Here is a 21,414-nt window from a genome sequence, read left to right as displayed (position 1 = left end):
TAAGAAGAGAGGGCTCCACAGACCCTGGGATACTCCAAAGTTAAGAGATATAGGTTAAAAGGAGTAATCAATTAGCAAGAAAAGATGGATTAACTTCCCATTGCACTAGAAAACAATTCAGATACCTTGTCTGCAGGCTTTACATGATCCGGCCCAGTCAACTTTATCTCCTGCTTTCTCTTCTATTCACTAAGCACCAGCCAGCCATACTGGACTTCATTTTGGTCCTCAAATCAATGAAACTCATTCTTCTTTCAAAGCTTTGAACTTGCCTGGAGAGATCTTCTTTCAATCCTTGTAACTAACTATGTGTCACCCAAGTCTCTGAATTTTTATGTTGATTCCAAAGAGAGAAATTCCCCATCCTGCTCAGTTAACATATTCCTTTACCTTTGTGTGCCTGTCTAGCTCTTTTTATTCTATTGCACTTATCGCTATCATAATTTTCTTACCTTAGTTTCCATTTTTACTGTCTATTCCACCCACCCCCAACTCTGGCCAGGTAAACTTAATAAGGGTAAAGACTCCAGGTTGTTTTGTTGACTCCACACAAATGTATCTCCGTTACCTAGATTGGCAACCATTACCTAGTAAGTGCTCAACTTATAGCTGAGGAATGAACATAAATCAAAATCTAGAGGGGTAGAGCAACCTTCTCAAGGTCATCCAAGAGTAACAGAGCCAAGGCTAGAGCCCCAATTCTAACTCTAAAGTCAGGGTTGGTTGGTTTGTACTCCCAGTTATTGCAGAGAAGGAAAGGGTAGTCTAAATAAAACCATTCATACTCATTTTTAAATTAATAATTGACCAGTTTAACCCTCTTTTCCCTCACCACTCTCTGTAACCATTCATAACTCCACACAGATGTATCCTGGCCACTTACAACTTTAAGCATGAAAAATAATTGACTAGGATTAGAAAGGAGCTTTAAGAAAACAAATTATAGTGTATTGAAGCTTAGATGGGCAGTGGAGGGAGTGCATAGTTACTTTTAATCCAACTTTCCTTTTCCCTTATAATATCATGATCTTGAAAGGTGTTTTGTCAGTGGCCAAAAAAAAAGAACAGAACTAATTTACATCTCTACTAGTTGCCTGGTGCTTTTCAGATGTCCCTAAGAGAAAGGATTTTTTCATTCATTCATTTGACAAGTATATATCAAATCAACTATTCTAGAAGCTGATGATCCAACAGTGAACAAAAAATGTAAGGTTCTTATTCTCAGATGCTTAAGTCTGGTCAGTGAGACAGACAGTAAATAAGTAAATGAATAAATGAACAAAATAATGTCCAGTGAGGTTAGGTGATGTGATGACAGTAAAATGGAACAATGTGATACAGAGCATGCAGCTGTCTGAAATAACCGCAGACATTGGATGAATTTTGGATACCTGGCTTCCACTCTGGTTTCTGACTTAGCATTAAACCCAGACAGATCTTATGGTTCTACCCTCGGAATAGTGCTCAGTGCCTCCTCATGGGAAATCCTGGGGGCTCCTTGCCCACTCGACTCCCATTTCACAGACCAGAAATCAAGCCTGAGGTGTAGCTTCTGTTTGTGACCCAGCATGTCTCCAACTCCATTTAACACCAAATCCCACTGCTCAGGGCACGATATCTATGAGGACTGGGCCCACATATTTGAACTAGTTATGTTGCCCCATTGAGCTACTGACTTACTCTTGACACACCTAACTGAACATTGGGTTAGTCTGCCAAATGCCTCTGGCAGCACATGTGGCTGTAGCTCAGATTAGCCAGGAGAACAGGAGGAGGCATTGATGTCTTTGCTGTGTGGAACAGAATCACACATGCATGTCCCTCCACCTGCTCTGCCCACAGAAGAAGAGTTGAAGTATATTGGGTCAGAGCAGGGTGAGTTCCAAGGAGAATAAACACTATATATATATATATATATAGTTCCACCCATGAACAGCTTGGACAATCTCGATCCAGAGTTCTTCACATCTTTGTTAGGCAAGTCTTTGGAGAAACTGTATCCATGGATTTGAGCATCATGCAAATCTAGATTTGAAACAACCTTGCCACTAAACTTCTATGTGATCTCAGGCAAGTCATTTAATTTCTTTAAATCTCATTTCACCTATTAAAGGTGAATAATACATACACTTACCTATAAAGTCTATAGTGAGAATGGAATAAAATATCTAGAATACTTAGAGTGTCATGTTACATGTGTCACCTAAGAGCTTAAACTTTCAGAGCTGGAAAGAAATTTAGAGATCACACCTCCAACGAACAGATAGGGAAACTGAGGCCTAGAGATGGAAAGGAATTTATCCAGAGCTAACCAGCAGAAAAGCCAGAAAGAGACCCTCAGCCTCTGGTTCCTACAAGTAATGTTGCCTTCCTGGGGCTCATCCAAAAAGACAGAGAAGTCTCAGCCTTGTGGCTCCTTGCTCCAGCAGCACAGGTTGAACCAAGCAATCTGAGTTTAAAAAATCAGGTTCCAGCTGTCCACTGTTCCATCAACTTGCTGTGTGTCTTTTGGCAGAAAATGACGTTCCTCTGAACCCAGGTTCTCTACCTCATGTAGAAATGGCTAGGGATTATGGTGAGATTTGTACAGAGACTGTGAGGTCTAGTTGTATAAGCTCTGTAAATCTAACTCGGCCGCACCAATCTGCTGCACACCACCAGGATCACTCTGACCCTCTTCATCCAGGTGTTCATGTGCCTGCAGGCTTACAGCCAACTACACAATTACACAGGTAGTTGAATTCCCTCTATAGTAGAAGATTTATGAAAAATCCTATTTTACTAGAGTTTATCTCAGGATTTCTGAGACATTGAGTGCCAACTTTCTGGGGCTTCTGTGTGCTCCTCAGCCTTAATATTGGCCCTCTAACTCATTTTCTAACTTTTAGTTGTGTACATACCTCTCCTACCTGTGTTCTCTGATCAGATGTTCTCCAACAAACACAGCCTTCAAGAAAGATGCCTAAAAAATAGTTAATCACATGGGTGGATGATGACGATGATGGTGATGGTGGTGGTAGTGGCAGTAGTGGTGGTAGTGGTGGTTGCTGCAGTGGCAGTGGCAGCAATTAACAGCTAGTGATACTTTTTCTGTAATAGACAGAGTATTCCCACCAAACGTTACCTCATTTAGACTTGTAGTCTGCCAAATGCCTATGGCAGCACATGTGGCTGTAGCTCAGATTAGCCAGGAGAACAGGAGGAGGCATTGATGTCTTTGCTGTGTGGAACAGAATCACACACGCATGTCCGTCCACCTGCTTTGCCCACAGAAGAGCTGAAGTATATTGGGTCAGAGCAGGGTGAGTTCCAAGGAGAATAAACACTATATATATATCATTTAGACTTGTGGTAAGGATTAAATGAGGTAATGTTTGGTGGGAATACCCATACTGATTGGTTAAACTAAATTACCCAAAGTCATATAGCTATTAAGTGGCATGGCTGAAACTTAAAGTATAATAAAAAAAAAAAAAAAAGTGGCATGGCTGGGATTCAAACCCATTGTGCCTGAATCCAGACCTGAATTTCTTAATTGCTACTCTACATTTCTGGAAGAGCCTAAGGGAATGTAGTTAGATCAACCTCCTTCTTTTCTAGAAAAGACAACTGAGCCCAAGGAAAAGGCAGACTATTCATCTATTCATTCACTCATTAAATACTTACTGAGCACCTAATGTGCACTAGGAGCTATGTAGATGTCAGAGAAATATCAGTAAGGAAAATGTAGTCCTTGCCCTCAAGAAGCCCGTAGACTGTTTGAGTTCACCTTACTGGTTAATGGGAAAACCAGAACAACTCCAATTCCCCAGTACTCTTTCACTTTATGAGGCAAGAATACCAGTGAGGGATCTCCAGAGAAACTGAACCAATAGGGGGCATAAGTATGTACATACACGTATATATGTATGTATGTTAACATATGTGTGAATGTTTGTGTAAGTGATACATACATAAAGAGATTTATTTTCAGGAATTGGCTCATGCAATTGTTGGGGCTGGTGGGTCTTAAATTAAATGTAGGGCAGGTCAGCAGACTGAAAACTCAGGCAGGAGTTGATGTAGTTGTGAAGCAAAGGTTCTTCCTTTCCAGAAAAATTCAGGATTTGTTCCTAAGGTCCTTTAACTGATTGAATAATGCCCATACACATTGTTGAGGGTAATCTCTTGCACTTAAAGTCAACTGATTGTAGCTATTAACCCCATCTGCAAAATACATTCACAGTAACACCTAAATTAGTATTAGATTAATAAGTGAGTACTATAGCCTAATCAAGCTGACGTATAAAACTGTCCATTCCATTCAGTCAGTCCATCATCCTTCCCATAATTAAATATAGCTGTATCCAGTACTATGGTCTGAATGTTTGTGTCTCTGCCAAATTCATGTGTTGAAATCCTAACCCCCAAGATGATAGTATTAGGAGATGGGGCCTTTGGGAGGTTATTAGTGCTCTTACAAAAGAGACCTCAGAGAGGCCCTCATCTCTTCCACCATGTGAGGTTATAATCAAAAGCCATCTGGAAAGCAGGCCCTCACCAGACAATCTGCTGATGCCTTGATTTTGGATTTCCCAGCCTCCAGAACTGTGAGAACATACTCTGTTTATAAGTGACCCAATTCATGGTATTTTGTTATAGCAGCCTAAATGGGACTAAGACACCCAGGCTACACCAAAATATCTTCTTTTATTGCCTGCTTTGGTTACAAAATGAGAAAATTATTTCTTGGGTTTTTTCCCAGTGAATGTAAACCTGACTCCTCCCCTCCCATTCTGATGAAACCAAGAAAAATAGATGAACTATGAAAACACTGCAACACAAAATTTGACATACTTTGGCCTTGTCTCTTTTAGGAGATGACTATTATGTTTTAATGAATATAATGAAGAAAGGTAAAAACATAATCTTTTTTTTTTCTTTGTATTTTAGTAGAGATGGGGTTTCTCCATGTTGGTCAGGCTGGTCTCAAATTTCTGACGTCGGGTGATCCACCCACCTTGGCCTCCCAAAGTGCTGGGATTACAGGCATGAGCCACTGCGCCTGGCCGGTAAAAACATAATCTCTAAGGAACATTTGTACTCCTAAATTTTACCACCAGCTTTACAATATGGTCGGGGATGAAGGGTCATAAATATGGGCCCTATCATATTTGATAGTGTTGGTATTGAAACTTTCAAATAAGTAATTTATCTGTGTGTGTGTGTGTGCATGTGTGTGTGTGTGTGTGTAGACAGAGAGAGAGAGAAGGAATTGATAAACTCCAATTATACCTTTAGAGATATGCTGGAATTTGATGTCTCAGAAAGTACACTTATAAATAAATGTATTATCTATTACAGATAAATATATAGAATTCACAGGGCCTAATTGTACAATGGTACCTCAGTAATTTAGAATTTGATTAATATAAAAAACAAAGATATCAGACAAGGAGTAATACATTGTATGCTCTTGTCCTGGTTTGATTGCATCCTATTGCCACGTAAATTCTCTTATCCTTAGTTTTCTCCCCTTTAAAAATCAATGAGTATAATTAGAGGATTAGGACACTGCCAACTCCAAATGTCAGTCATTCTACACCATTTCAGATAGACAAAGTAAGCACAAGCTCTGCTGATGGGAAAGCAACAAAGATAAACCTACCTAACCTCATAATTAGCCAAAGGTCAGTTTACCTGCCACAACGTAGATAGCAGGGTACCTAGGTTGAACAATACTTACCAGGGTTGAGTTTGTTTGCTGGACCTTAAATGTACAGAATTCAATTAATAATAATTTTGGTCTCCTCATTGGCCCTAGCATGACCTGCTTTATGTATTTGGTTAACTTTAATAATGTGTTTAGTATCGCCAACCCACCACTCAAAACAGAAGATACACCCTTTATAATAACTAACCATATGAAACCCATCTCATTCTGCTATCTTTCTCCAGCTAAGATAAGCATCATCCTAAATCTTGTGTTCATAAGTCTCTTGTTTTCCTTTTTACATAGTTTAACTATATTTGTAAGAATCTTCTAAAAGTATTATAGTTATTTTACAAAATGGTTATCAAGCTGAATTAAAATGTGAGCACTTATTTTTTCCCTTAATATTAACTTGCTAAGATTCATCTATACTGTCATATTTCTCTGTACTTCATGGCTTTGACCACTGTGTAAACAATGAATTATATTCATTCAGTTCTATGAACATACCACCATTTATTCATATACATTCCGTCAGATGGGCATTTGGGCCATTTCCGGGTTTTTGCCATTGTTAACAGTGCAAAACATTGTTTTGCATATCTTTCTGCTCTTCTACAGAAATGTCCTGGCAATTCTTGGCCCTTTACTCTCTCATGTTGGTGTTAGAATTATCTTAATCAAGTTCTGAGTGGGAAAAAATGGCTAGAATTTTTATTGGAAATTCTCTGAATCTATAAAACAGGTTTAGAAGAATCAACAATGATATTAAGAATTCCTATCCATGAATGTGGTATATCTCAGCATTTATTTAAGTCTTCTTTAATAGCCATTTCCTATAGTTTGTATTTTCTCTTTAGAGGTCTTACATATATTTTGCTAGATTTGTTTCTAGGCCTTTGACATTCGCTGATAAAATTATAAATGATGTTCTCTCATTACCTATTAGGTATTGGATCTAGTTACTTTTTTTTAATCTAAATTCATGCCAATCATAATAACATTTTCAATACAAAGCCTGCTTGATCTACAGTCAGTGGAGTGAGATTTTTAATTTTCAGTACTAAGTGGAAGGATTTGATATTGAGACTTTCTTAGAAAGTGGATTTTATTTTTTATAATTTTGGCTTAAATCTTGGCTCTGCCATTTTTGACCGTGGGGTCTAGGGATAAGTCCTTACCTTCTCTGGACTTAATATTACCTGAGGTAGCTTTTCTCAAAATGACTGCCATCAATACCTATCCTCCCTGTACATTTCCCCATTGAGAGGTAGAACCTATTTTTCCATCCTCTTGAATTTGGACTGTTTATGAGTTCTTTGACAAGCAGAAATGGTGAAATTAATATTGAGTGATATACAGGGATAGGTCACTAGAAGCCTGGAAGCTTCCATCTAAGTCTCTTGGAATGCTCACTATGGAGACAGGCAGCTACCCTTTAAGATGAGAACACCATACTATGAGGAAGCTCAAGCTAGCCACATGGAGAGGCCAGGTCAAGGCCCACAATGATCCATCAAATCTCCAGTTCTTCCAGCCATCCTAGTTCAGTCAGAAACTATAACAGTGAGGAAGTCTCTAGATGACTCTAACCTCAGATGCAACCTTGAGAGACCTCAAGAAAGAACTATTCAGCTGAATCCAGTCAATACACAAGAATATGAGATAATAATAAATTACTATTTTAAGCCACTAAAAATCGGATGGCTATGTAACAATGAGAAACAATAAGCAACAGATAACTGAAACCTACATTTTTCAGATTGTGTTTGATAGAACCATAGAATTCCCAGGAAAATCCCCCTATTGGAGAATAGAAATCAATTAATAAGGCCCTACATTTCTTACTCACCCCTATCAGTCCAGGGGCCATTCTTAACTCTTAAACTTGGAGTCCTGAAAACAACTCCTTTAAAAAGAAAAAAAAATGGATTGCTGGCAAGATGGCTGAATAGGAACAGCTCTGGTCTGCAGCTCCCAGTAAGATCGATGCAGAAAGTGGGTGATTTCTGCATTTCTAACTGAGGTACCTGGTTCATCTCATTGGGACTGGTTGGACAGTGGGTGCAGCCCACAGAGGGTGAGCCGAAGCAGAGCAGGGCATCACCTCAACCAGGAAGAACAAGGGGTCGAGGAATTTTCTCCCCTACCCAAAGGAATCTGTGAGGTACTGAGCCTGAGGAACTGTGCACAGTCTGGCTCAGATACTGCGCTGGTCCCATGGTCTTTGCAACCCAAGACCAGGAAATTCCCTATGGTGCCTACCCCACCAGGGCCCTGGGTTTCAAGCACAAAACTGGGCGGCCATTTGGGCAGACACCAAACTAGCTGCAGGAGTTTTTTGTTTTTTTTTTTTCCCATAACCCAGTGGCACCTGGAATGCCAGAGAGACAGAACCGTTCACTCCCCTGGAAAGGGGTGCTGAAGCCAGGGAGCCAAGTGGTCTGACTTGGCAGGTCCCACTACCACAGAGCCCAGCAAACTAAAATCCACTGGCTTGAAATTCTCACTGCCAGCACAGCAGCAATCTGAGATCCACCTGGGACGCTTGAGCTTGGTGTGGGGAGGGGCATCCACCATTGCTGAGGCTTGAGTAGGTGGTTTTACACTCACAGTGTAAACAAAGCAGCCAGGAAGTTTGAACTGGGCAGAGCCCACTGCACCTCAGCAAGGCTGCTGTGGGCAGACTGCCAGTTTTCTACACTCTGGGCAAAGCATCTCTGAAAAAAAGGCAGCAGCCCCAGTAAGGGACTTATAGATAAAACCCCCATATACCTGGGACAGAGCACCTGGGGGAAGGGGCGGCTGTGGGTGCAGCCTCAGCAGACTTAAATGTCCCTGCCTGATGACCCTGAAGACAGAAGCAGACCTCCCAGCACAGCGTTCAAGCTCAGCTAAGGGTTGCTGACCCTCATGTATCCTGACTGGGAGATACCTCCCAGTAGGGGCTGACAGACACCTCATACAAGAGAGCTCTGGCTGGCATCTGGCAGGTGCCCCTCTGGGACAAAGCTTCCAGAGGAAAGAACAGGCAGCAGTCTTTGCTGTTCTGCAGCCTCCGCTGGTGATACCCAGGCAAACAGGGTCAGGAGTGGACCTCCAGCAAACTCCAGCATACCTGAGGCAGAGGGGCCTGACTATTAGAAGGAAAACTAACAAATAGAAGGCATAGCATGTCCACAAAGAAACCCCATCCAAAGTTCACCAACATCAACTACCAAAGGTAGATAAATCCACAAAGATGGAGAGAAACCAGCACAAAAAGGCTGAAAATTCCAAAAACTAGAATGCCTCTTCTCCTCCATAGCATCACAACTCCTCACCAACAAGGGAACAAGCCGGATGGAGAATGAGTTTGATGAATTGACAGAAGTAGGCTTCAGAAGGTGGGTCATAACAAACTCCTCAGAGCTAAAGGAGCATGTTCTAACCCAATGAAAGGAAGCTAAGAAACTTGAAAAAAGGTTAGATGAACTGCTAACTAGAATAACCAGTTTAGAGAAGGATATAAATGACCTGATGGAGCTGAAAAACATAGCTCAAGAACTTCACGAAGAATACACAAGTATCAATAGCCGAATCAATCAAGCAGAAGAAAGGATATCAGTGATTGAAGATAATGAAATAAAGTGAGAAGACAAGATTAGATAAAAAAGAATGAAAAGGAACAAACAAAGCCTCCAAGAAATATGGGAATATGTGAAAAGACCAAACCTACGTTTGATTGGTGCACCTGAAAGTGATGGGGAGAATGGAACCAAGTTGGAAAAAACTCCTCAGGATATTATCCAAGAGAACTTCCCCAACCTAACAAGACAGGCCAACATTCAAATTCAGGAAATACACAGAACACCACAAAGATACTCCTGGAGAAGAGCAACCCCAAGACACAAAATTGTCAAGATTCACCAAGGTTTAAATGAAGGAAAAACTGTTAAGTTCAGCCAGAGAGAAAGGTCGGGTTATACACAACAGAAGCCCATCAGACTAACAGCAGATATCTCTGCAGAAACCCTACAAGCCAGAAGAGAGTGGGGGCCAATATTCAACAGTCTTAAAGAAAAGAATTTTCAACCCAGAATTTCATATCCAGCCAAACTAAGCTACATAAGCAAAGGAGAAATAAAAGCCTTTACAGACAAGCAAATACTGAGAGATTTTGTCACACCAGGCCTGTCTTACAAGAGCTCCTGAAGGAAGCACTAAACATGGACAGGAACAACCAGTACCAGCCAACTGCAAAAACATACCATATTGTAAGGAGCATCAACACTATGAAGAAACTGCATCAACTAACAGGCAAAACAACCAGCTAGCATCATAATGACAGAATCAAATTCACACATAACAATATTAACCTTAAATGTAAATGGGATAAAGCCCCAATTAAAAGACACAGACTGGCAAACTGGATAAAGAGTCAAGACCCATCATTGTGCTGTATTCAGGAGACCCATCTCACGTGCAGAGACACACACAGACTCAAAATAAAGGGATGGAGGAATGATTACGAAGGAAACGAAAAGCAAAAAAAAAAAAAAAGCAGGGGTTACAATCCTAATCACTGATAAAACAGACTGTAAACCAACAAAGATCAAAAAAGACAAAGAAGGGCATTACATAATGGTAAAGGGATCAATGCAACAAGAATAGCTAACTATCTTAAATATATATGCACCCAATACATGAGCACCCAGATTCATAAAGCAAGTTCTTAGAGACCTACAAAGAGACTTAGACTCCCACAAAATAGTAGTGAGAGACTTTAACACCCCACTGTCAATATTAGACAGATCAACAAAACAGAAAATTAACAAGTATATTTAGGACTTGAACTCAGCTCTAGACTAAGCAGACCTACTAGATATCTACAGAACTCTCCACCCCAAATCAACAACAGAATATACATTCTTCTCAGCACCTCATTGTACTTATTTGAAAATTGACCACATAATTGCAAGTAAAATACTCCTCAGCAAATGCAAAAGAACAGAAATCATAACCAACGGTCTCTCAGACCACAGCGTAATCAAATTAGAACTCAAGATTAAGAAATTCACTCAAAACTGCACAACCACATGGAAACTGAAAAACCTGCTCCTGAATGACTACTGGGTAAATAACGAAATTAAGGCAGAAATAAAGATGTTCTTTGAAACCAGTGAGAATGAAGACACAATGTACCAGAACCTCTGGGACACATTTAAACCACTGTGTAGAGGGAAATTTATAGCACTAAATGCCCACAAGAGAAAGCAGAGAAGATCTAAAATCGACATCCAAACAGCACAATTAAAAGAACTAGAGAAGGAACAGCAAACAAATTCAAAGGCTAGCAGAAGACAAGAAATTACTAAGATCAGAGCAGAACTGAAGGTGACAGAGACACGAAAAACCCTTCAAAAAAATCAATGAATCCAGGAGCTGGTTTTTTGAAAAGATCAACAAAATAGATAGACTACTAGCCAGACTAATAAAGAAGAGAGAAGAATCAAATAGAAGCAATAAAAAATGATAAAGAGGATATCACCACTGATCCCAAAGAAATAAAAAATACCATCAGAGAATACTATAAACACTTCTATGCAAATAAACTAGAAAATCTAGAAGAAATGGATAAATTCCTGGATATATACACCCTCCCAAGTCTAAACCAGGAAGAAGTCGAACCCCTGAATAGACCAATAACGAGTTCTGAAATTGAGGCAGTAATTAATAGCCTACCAACCAAAAAAGCCCAGGACCAGAGGGATTCACAGCCGAATTCTACCAGAGGTACAAAGAGGAGCTGGTACCATTCCTTCTGAAACTATTCCAAACAATGGAAAAAGAGGGAATCCTCCCTAACAAATTTTATGAGGCCAGCATCATCCTGATACCAAAATCTGGCAGAAACACAACAAAAAAGGAAAATTTCAGGCCAATATCCCTGATGAACGTCAATGCAAAATCCTCAGTAAAATACTGGCAAACTGAATCCAGCAGCACTGGCAAACTGAATCCAGCTTTTTGATGGATAAGCATCAAAAAGCTTATCCAACACAATCAAGTCGGCTTCATCCCTGTGATGCAAGGCTGGTTCAACATATGCAAATCAATAAACATAATGCATCACATAAACAGAACCAATGACAAAAACCACATGATTATCTCAATAGGTGCAGAAAAGGCCTTTGACAAAATTCAACATCCTTACATGCTAAAAACTCTCAATAGACTAGGTATCGATGGAATGTATCTCAAAATAATAAGAGCTGTTTATGAAAAACCCACAGCCAATATCATACTGAATGGGCAAAAACTGGAAGCATTCCCTTTTAAAACTGGCACAAGACAAGAATGCCCTCTCTCACCATTCCTATTCAACATAGTATTGGAAGTTCTGGCCAGGGCAATCAGGCAAGAGAAAGAAATAAAGCGTATTCAAATAGGAAGAGAGGAAGTCAAATTGTCTGTTTGCACATGACATGATTGTATATTTAGAAAACCCCATTGTCTCAGCCCAAAATCCACTTAACCTGATAAGCAACTTCAGCAAAGTCTCAGGATACCAAATCAATGTGCAAAAATCACAAGCATTCCTATGCACCAATAATAGACAAACAGAGAGCCAAATCATGAGTGAATTCCCATTCACAACTGCTACTAAGAGAATAAAATACCTAGGAATAAAACTTACAAGGGATGTGAAGGACCTCTTCAAGAAGAACTACAAACCACTGCTCAAGGAAATAATAGAGGACACAAACAAATGGAAAAACATTCCATGCTCATGGATTGGAAGAATCAATATTGTGAAAATGGCCATTCTGCCCAAAGTAATTTATAGATTCAATGCTATCTCCATCAAGCTACCATTGACTTTCTTCACAGAACTAGAAAACACTACTTTAAACTTCATATGGTACCAGAAAAGAGCCTGTATAGCCAAGACAATCCTAAGCAAAAAGAACAAAGCTGGAGGCATCACGCTACCTGACTTCAAACTATACTACAAGGCTACAGTAACCAAAACAACATGGTACTAGTACCAAAACAGATATAGACCAATGGAACAGAACAGAGGCCTCAGAAATAATGCCACACATCTACAACCATCTGATCTTTGAGAAACCTGACAAAAACAAACAATGGGGAAAGGATTCCCTATTTAATAAATGGTGTTGGGAAAACTGGCTAGCCATATGCAGAAAACTGAAACCGGACCCCTTCCTTATACCTTATACAAAAATCAACTAAAGATAGATTAAAGACTTAAATGTAAGACCTAAAACCATAAAAATCCTAGAAGAAAACTTGGACAGTACCATTCAGGACATAGGCATGGGCAAAGACTTCATGACTAAACCACCAAAAGCAATGGCAACAAAAGCCAAAATTGACAAATGGAATTTAATTAAACTAAAGAGCTTCTGCACAGCAAAAGAAACTATCATCAGAGTGAACAGGCAACCTACAGAATGGGAGAAAATTATTGTAATGTATCCATCTGACAAAGGGCTAATATCCAGAATCTACAAGAAACTTAAATTTAGAAGAGAAAAAACAACCCCATCAAAAAGTGGGTAAAGGATATGAACAGACACTTTTTAAAAGAAGACATTTATGAGGCCAAAAAACATATGAAAAAAAGCTCATCATCACTGGTCATTACAGAAATGCAAATCAAAACCACAATGAGATACCATCTCACGCCAGTTAGAATGGTGATCATTAAAAAGTTAGGAAGCAACAGATGCTGGAGAGGATGTGGAGAAATAGGAGAGCTTTTACACTGTCAGTGGGAGTGTAAATTAGTTCAACCATTGTGGAAGACAGTGTGGCAATTCCTCAAGGATCTAGAAGTAGAAATAGCATTTGACCCACCAATCCCATTACTGGATATATACCCAAAGGATTATAAATCATTCTACTATTAAGACACATGCACACGTATGTATATTTCAGCACTTCACAATAGCAAAGACTTGGAACCAACCCAAATGTCCATCAATGATAGACTGGATAAAGAAAATGTGGCACATATACACCATGGAATACTATGCAGCCATAAAAAAGGGATGAGTTCACGTCCTTTGCAGAGACATGGATGACGCTGGAAACCATCATTCTCAGTAAACTATCACAAGAACAGAAAACCAAATACCGCATGTTCTCACTCATAAGTGGGAGTTGAACAAGGAAAACACATGAACACAGGGAGTGGAACACCACACACCGGGGCCTTTCAGGGGGTGGGGGGCTAGGGTAGGGATAGCAATAGGAGAAATACCCAATGTAGGTGACAGGTTGATGAGTGCAGCAAACCACCATAGCACGTGTATACCTATGTAACAAAACCACACACTCTGCACATGTACCCCAGAACAAAGTATAATTAAAAAAAAAAAAAGAAAATAAGAAGGAGGAGGAAGATGATAAGAAAGAGTTGTGATGCTATCAGTCTGATAAACACCAGGCCAGATGATCTCTACGTTTCCTTCTATCACTATTTTTCTCTAATGGTATCACCAGACGTAACCCAAAGACAAAGCAATTAATGGCCGGGTGCAATGGCTCATGCCTGTAATCCCAGAACTTTGGGAGGCCGAGGCAGGTGGATCACCTGAGGTCAGGAGTTCAAGACCAGCCTGGCCAACATAGTGAAACCCTGTCTCTACTAAAAATACAAAAATTAGCCGGGCATGGTGGCAGGTGCCTGTACTCCCCGCTACTTGGGAGGCTGAGATAGGAGAATTTTTTGAACCCAGGAGGCAGAGGTTGCAGTGAGCCAAGAAGGCATGCCACTGCACTCCAGCCTGGGCGACAGAGCAAGACTCTGTCTCAAAAAAGAAAAAAGAGAAAAAAGAAAAAAATTAAGACAACATCAAATGAGGAATCATAGTGAGAATTAGGAATGTGTGACCTAAGAGGAAAAAATATAACTCTGATACTCTAACAAGGACTGGACTTGTATAATAATGAGATAATCTACAATGAGGAGATGAGCCCTCACCCACTCATGCCACGTCACTTGCTGCTTACTATTCTTCTACACTGAACCCGATTTTGGTCTAGATCAGATTTTTTACGTGCAATTCAAGACCCACTTGTAAAATTTTCCTAGTACCATTATTCCAATGTATTCCAATATATTCCTCTACATTAATTACTTTTTCATATAAATGAATTTGGAGTTTATTATTTCCCTTCCTAATACACTCCAAAATATATACACAATTATTAAAATGATATTCAACCATAGACTAACTAAAATCACATTCATCAACTGACTGGGCTAGACAACTCTTCCAAATCTAAGTATCAATGGTCAAATAGTCTTCAACATATATGAACTTGCTCAAAATTACATTCATACCAAAAGCCTCACTTTCTCCACTTATTTCATGGTTTGCTCATGAAGCCTAAATAATAATTTTTTAATGCAAAATATAAGAAAACACTTCTTTTAGCTTAGCTTCTTGGGTTCTTTAGTTCCCATGCCTGTTTCTTTTGCTCTTGGTCACGTAATTGCAAAGAATGATATTTCATTACTTGATGTTGTAAATAAGATGCCTGTGAAGATTCCTGTTTTGGAAAAATGTCAACTCTATATTGCCAACAGCTAGGAACATGGCAGCCTTGTAATAAGAAAAGGAAAAATTTCCCAGCTTAGCATTTCCAGAATGAAATTAACTATGAGAATTCAACTTTTTCTAAGTCTCTGGGTATTCAAGCCTTTCTCTCTGAAAGTTAGTTATAAATGATTTTGTACTTTCTATGCTGGGTAATGTTGGAAAATTTCATAACCTGAAGAGGAGTTGAAGCATTGAAATATGATTTAACCACTTTACTCCAGCTTCCAGGGACCCTTTCAGTGCTACCTGGGCTGGCTCCTTCTGCTCCAAGAATCATTGATATTCTCTGTGCCCATCATTTCCTAGCCTTGACCACCGCTTGAGCTCAGCTTTGTTATTTTTATAACAAAGTGCCTGTACCACTGAGACACTGTTAAAATTGCCTATGCAGGCATCCTGTCAGCTAAATAGGCCTGAAATCTTACCTGGTTGTGATTACTTCCCTCTTGCTTCTCACTTGTAAGCATTGTCTTTCCACAGTCCAGCTAATAAGACATTCATTTTGGATACATTAATTCAACAGACATTTATTAGCTTCCATTTTGTGCCATACATTATATGAGATTTTGTGGAGGATATATCAGTGAATAAAACACTCTAACTTCAATAAGCAAAAATGTATAGAACCAATAGTTAAGACAGATGATAGGTCAATTCCTCCCTACCTCCAATCACTGTAATGGTAGTATCATGAAGACAAAAATCATATTTTATAAATTATATTCTCAGCACCTAGAAATGTGCCTGGTCCTTAATAGCAGTTAATAAAATATATTTTCTATGACTAGAAAGATTATGCAAAAACTCAGTGAAAAGAAGTTTTTTTTGGCTAGGGATATCAGAGAAGTTTCTTGGAAGAAGTGGCAATTGAAGTAGACCTTAAAGAAGAGATCAAAACTGAAATTTGTAAAATGTTGCTTTGCTTATAAAAGTAATATAAACATATTCTGAAAATATTGGACACATAAATGTGTTTTTAATGTTTAAATTATTCATACATATAACAACCAAGAAGTCTAAATGGATGTGGCAGAAAAGGAGCTTACAGACTCTCTCCCTTAATACCTAATAAGTACCTCCAAATTACAAAAAAACTTAATATAATTTTTTCAGTTAACAAAAATGGAAAAAGTAGGAGTAGCATCCTGGCATGTACAGTGGTAAGAAGGGGGAAAAAATGCTAATCCCTTTTGCTTGGTGCCTAATCCACCTCAGCTCCAGGAGATATAATGGTAAATTATAATAATAATATTCCTATAATTCTCATGAATATCCACAATTTTGAAAAGCAGTAAATTGTGGAACGGTTTTTAAAATTTTCTCCTTCTGATGTAAACAATGTTGAGAGGACTGATGTAAACGATTGATGGAAAGTGAAAGTGAAAACTGAGTGGACTTCCTTTTCCAGAAGGAAAGACTCAAATTTCTATGAGGAAATGGGGAAACAATTCCAGCTTCAAGAGTATCTTCTAACATCTCCATTCCACCATGAGATTAAGAAACACTACCACAAATAGGATTAACAAAATTGTAGAAAAGAGCTCAAGATCCAGTTTTATTTTCTGGAAATCAGTAGTAGTCATATTATCATATTTTGTATATCAGGTATTTGTATTATCCAGTCTCATGGCATTATTATTTTGTACTTTCATCTTCAAATGCCCTATTTTTATTGATTGGCAACATAAATTCTAAGTATGAGCAACTTCCTTAGTCTCAGCTTTCACTCTTCTGTCACACCTAAGCCAATTCAATTTGAAAATATTAGACCCATCATTACTCAGATAAAACAGATTATTAAGAGTAACAGAAAATTCACTCATATTACATCAACCAACCAAAAGACTAAGACATTTTACACTAAGTGTAAGCAATTTTTTAAAGAGAGAGAAAAAGTCAGGCAAGTGTGCAAAAATGCTATAGTAAAACATTGAAAGAATGAAACGTGGCATGCAAAAGGCATTCTGAAGAACCTCAACTGGAAGAAAACATATACAATGAAACAAAGGACAATTCTCCACAATAGCTTCATGTTACTCAAAATCCAATACAATTTAATAAAACAAGAAATCAGATACCAAATGGTGAAACAACAGAATGAAATTAAATGGCTGATTGCATAGCTAATGAAACAAATTAAGAGCCAAGATATCATAATTATAAAACTGATAAATTACAAACAAAAGAAATTGGACAGACACAGCTGTAAAGTGGATGACTGACATAAAGCAAAGATTTAATAGAATCACAATGAAAGACTAAAGAACAAAATCAAAACAATTATAGATAATCAATATGGAGGACAAAGATGATCTAAATTATACATATCTGGTATCCCTGAAAAGATATTCAACCATAAAAACAGGTAAAAAATAGAAATTATCCCAGAAATGGAGCAAGAACCAAATCTGCATACTGAAAAAGCACACCATAGTAAAATAAAACTTGAGGTACAGGTATCAAAACCTGAGTGTTACTGTATATGTGTATATACATATATAGAGAATGTAATATGTATTATACAATACATATATTTTCTATCTTTTTCTATGTAAGGCAAAAATAAAGCTGGCCTAATAATTCTCCTCAGCAATATCCATTATCAAAAGAGAATAAAGGGATATATGTGCAAAGTTCTAAGAGAAACAAAATATGACTAAATAACATTATATCCTACCAAACTGTCTTTCAAGTACAAAGGTAAAATTTTTTAACATGAAAGAGCTCAGGAAGTACAAATCTTGCAAGTCCTTCCTGGGGAAAAGTCAAAAAACTAATATAAAATTAAATCCAGTCAATGAACAGATGAATGTAAAGTCTGAGCCTATTAGGACCAATATACCATCCAAAGTCAAAAGATATTACAGCAAGGTTCACAACGTTATGAGGCAATTGAATTTAATATACACTTGTTGACTGACTGAATAACTTCATTCAGGTTGAAAGCAAATAAACAATAATAGCAGAAAACTTACCAAGTCTTGGGCGAGAGATGGACATCGAGATCCAGGAAGCTCAAAGAACTCCAAACAGATTCAACCCAAAATGATTCTCTCTGAGGCACATTAGAGTCAAATTGTCAAAAGTCAAAGATGAAGAACTGTAAAAACAGCAATAGAAAAGCATCAAGTTACATACAAGAAAATCTCCATTGGACTAACAGCAGAGTTCTCAGCAGAAACTTAAAAGGCCAGTAGAGAACAGGTGATATATTCGAACTACTGAAAGGAAAAAAAAAATGGCTGGGCACAGGGGCTCATGCCTGTAATCCCAGCACTTTGGGAGGCCAAGGCAGGCAGATCACCTGTCAGAAGTTCGAGACCAGCCTGAACAACATGGTGAAACCCCATCTCTACTAAAAATACAAAAATTAGCTGGGCATGGTGGCAGGTGCTTGTATTCCCAGCTACTTGGGAGGCTGAGGTGGGAGAAATGCTTGAACTCAGGAGGTGGAGGTTGCGGTGAGCTGAGATCTCACCACTGCACTCCAGCCTGGGTGACACAGCGAGACTTTGCCTCAAAAAAAAAAAAAAAAAAAAAAGCTGGTAAGGATGCAGAGAAAAAAGAACTCTTCTACTCTGATGGTAGAAGAGTTCTGCCACAGTGCAGTATAGTACAGAGGATCCTCAAAAAACTACAAATAGAAGTGTAAGACCCAGCAATCCCACTACTGGGAATCTATCCGAAGGAAAGGAAATGATATCAAAGAGACATCCATAACCCCATGTTTATTGCTGCACTATTCACATTAGCCAAGATATGGAATCAACCTAAGTGTCCAACAACAGATGAATGGGTAAAGAAACATGATATGTATAGTGGAATACTATTCCACCATGAAAAAAATGAAATCCTGTCATTCACAGAAACATGGATCTAACTGGAAGACATTAAGTAAAATAAGCAAGGAACAAAAAGTTAAACACCCCGTGTTCAAACTCATATGTAGAAGCTGAAAAATGTTGATATTATAGAAGTTAAAATTATAACAGAGGACACTAGAGGCTAGAAGGGGTAAGGAGAAGGGAGAGATAAGGGAAGGTTTGGTAAAGTATGCACAATTACAGCTAGACAACAGGAGTAAGATCTAGTGTTCTATACCACTGTAAGCGGACCACAGTTAACAATAACATATAATTTCACATAGCTAGAAGGAGGATATTGAATGTTCTCATCACAAATAAATGATAAATGTTTGCAATAATAAATATGCTAATTACATCATTATGTACCCCATGAATTTGTACAATTAGTATGTCAATTTTTAAAAAATTTAAAAGGTTATGTACTATTCAACTTGCTCCTAGGGGCTGCCAAGATATCATTGACCTGTCCCTTAGGAATACATGACTCTATTCTGCTATCAAAATTTTATTTCCCAAAAAATATAATTAGGCATATAGAATTGATCCCCAAGTAAGTCCTATTCTTTTTAACTCCCATTGTATTGCTCACCTGATTTTGCTTCTGCACAAAGAGCTGTTATCTCTATTTCCAGGCCCTCCCTACATATTACCATTACGGACAATCTAGTAATATATTTCAAAAACTTTAAGTATCTTCATGCCTTTGACACAATAAATTCTCTTCCAGAAATTTGTATTAAAAAATAGAGGTATGGTGGCTAGCAAAATCGCCCAATAGGAACAGCTCTGGTCTGCAGCACCCAGCAAGATCAACCGAAAAGGTGGGCGATTTCTGCATTTCTAACTGAGGTACCTGGCTCATCTCATTGGGACTGGTTAGACAGTGGGTGTAGCCCACAGAGGGTGAGCCAAAGCAGGGTGGGGTGTCACCTCACCTGGGAAGTGCAAGGGGTCAGGGAACTCCCTCCCCTAGCCAAGAAAAGCCATGAGGGACTGTGCTGTGAGGAATGGTGCACTCTGGCCCAGATACTATGCTTTTCCCATGGTCTTTGCAACCCACAGACCAGGGGATTCTCTCAGGTACCTACACTACCAGGGCTCTGGGTTTCAAGCACAAAACTGGGTGGCCATTTGGGCAGACACCAAGCTAGCGGCAGGAGGTTTTTTTCATACCTCAGGGGTGCCTGGAATGCCAGCAAGACAAAACTGTTCACTCCCCTGAAAAAAGGGCTGATGCCAGGGAGCCAAGTGGTCCAGCTTAGCAGATCACAACCACATGGAGCCTAGCAAGCTAAGATCCACTAGCATGAAAATCTCGCTGTGAGCATAGAAGTCTGAAGTCGACCTGGGACACTTGAGCTTGGTAGGGGGAAGGACATCCGCCATTACTGAGGCTTGAGTAGGTGGTTTCCCCTCACAGTGTAAACAAAGCCACCAGGAAGTTCAAACTGGGTAGAGCCCACTGCAGCTCAGCAAAGCTGCTGTAGCCAGACTGCCTCTCTAGATTCCTCCTCTCTGGGCAGGGTATCTCTGAAAGAAAGGCAGCAGCCCCAGTCAGGGGCTTACAGATAAAACTCCCATCTTCTAGGGACAGAGCACCTAGGGGAAGAGGTGACTGTGGGTGCAGCTTCAGCAGACTTAAACGTTCCTGCCTGCTGGCTCCAAAAAAAGCAGCAGATCTCCAAGCACAGTGCTCAAGCTCTGCTAAGGGACAGACTGCCTCCTCAAGTGGGTCCCTGACCTCTATGCCTCCTGACTGGGAGACACATCCCAGCAGGGGTGGACAGACACCTCATACAGGAGTGGTCTGGCTGGCATCTGGTGGGTGCCCCTCTGGGATGAAGCTTCCAGAGGAAGGAACAAGCAGCAATCTTTGCTGTTCTGCAGCCTCTGCTGGTGATACCCAGGCAAACAGGGTCTGGAGTGGACCTCCAGCAAACTCCAGCAGACCTACAGAGGAGGGGCCTGACTGTTAGAAAAAAAAAAAACAAACAGGAAGAGCATCAACATCAACAAAAAGGACATCCACACAGAAACCCCACCAGAAGGTCACCAACATCAAAAACCAAAGGTAGATTAATCCATGAAGATGAGGAAAAACCAGAGTAAAATGGCTGAAATTTCCAAAAACCACAACACCTCTTCTCCTCCAAAGGATCACAACTCCTCGCCAGCAAGGAAACAAAACTAGATAGAGAATGAGTTTGACAAATTGACAGAAGGAGGCTTTGGAAAGTGG

General features: G+C 39.3%; 1 long non-coding RNA gene across 1 annotated transcript in view; it reads right to left on the bottom strand.

The window, feature by feature from the left end:
* The window catches only part of LOC129533395 (uncharacterized), a 191,208-nt gene extending 172,797 nt beyond the window's left edge, over positions 1 to 18,411 (bottom strand). Inside the window, exon 1 of the long non-coding RNA XR_008679607.2 lies at positions 18,285 to 18,411. This is a non-coding gene — a long non-coding RNA (uncharacterized lncRNA). The remainder of the gene's footprint in view (positions 1 to 18,284) is intronic.
* Between the last annotated feature and the right edge of the window lie 3,003 nt (positions 18,412 to 21,414).

Source organism: Gorilla gorilla, chromosome 4 (assembly GCF_029281585.2).
Source record: "Gorilla gorilla gorilla isolate KB3781 chromosome 4, NHGRI_mGorGor1-v2.1_pri, whole genome shotgun sequence".
NCBI lineage: Eukaryota > Metazoa > Chordata > Mammalia > Primates > Hominidae > Gorilla > Gorilla gorilla.
This window is presented reverse-complemented; position numbering and strand designations above follow the sequence as displayed.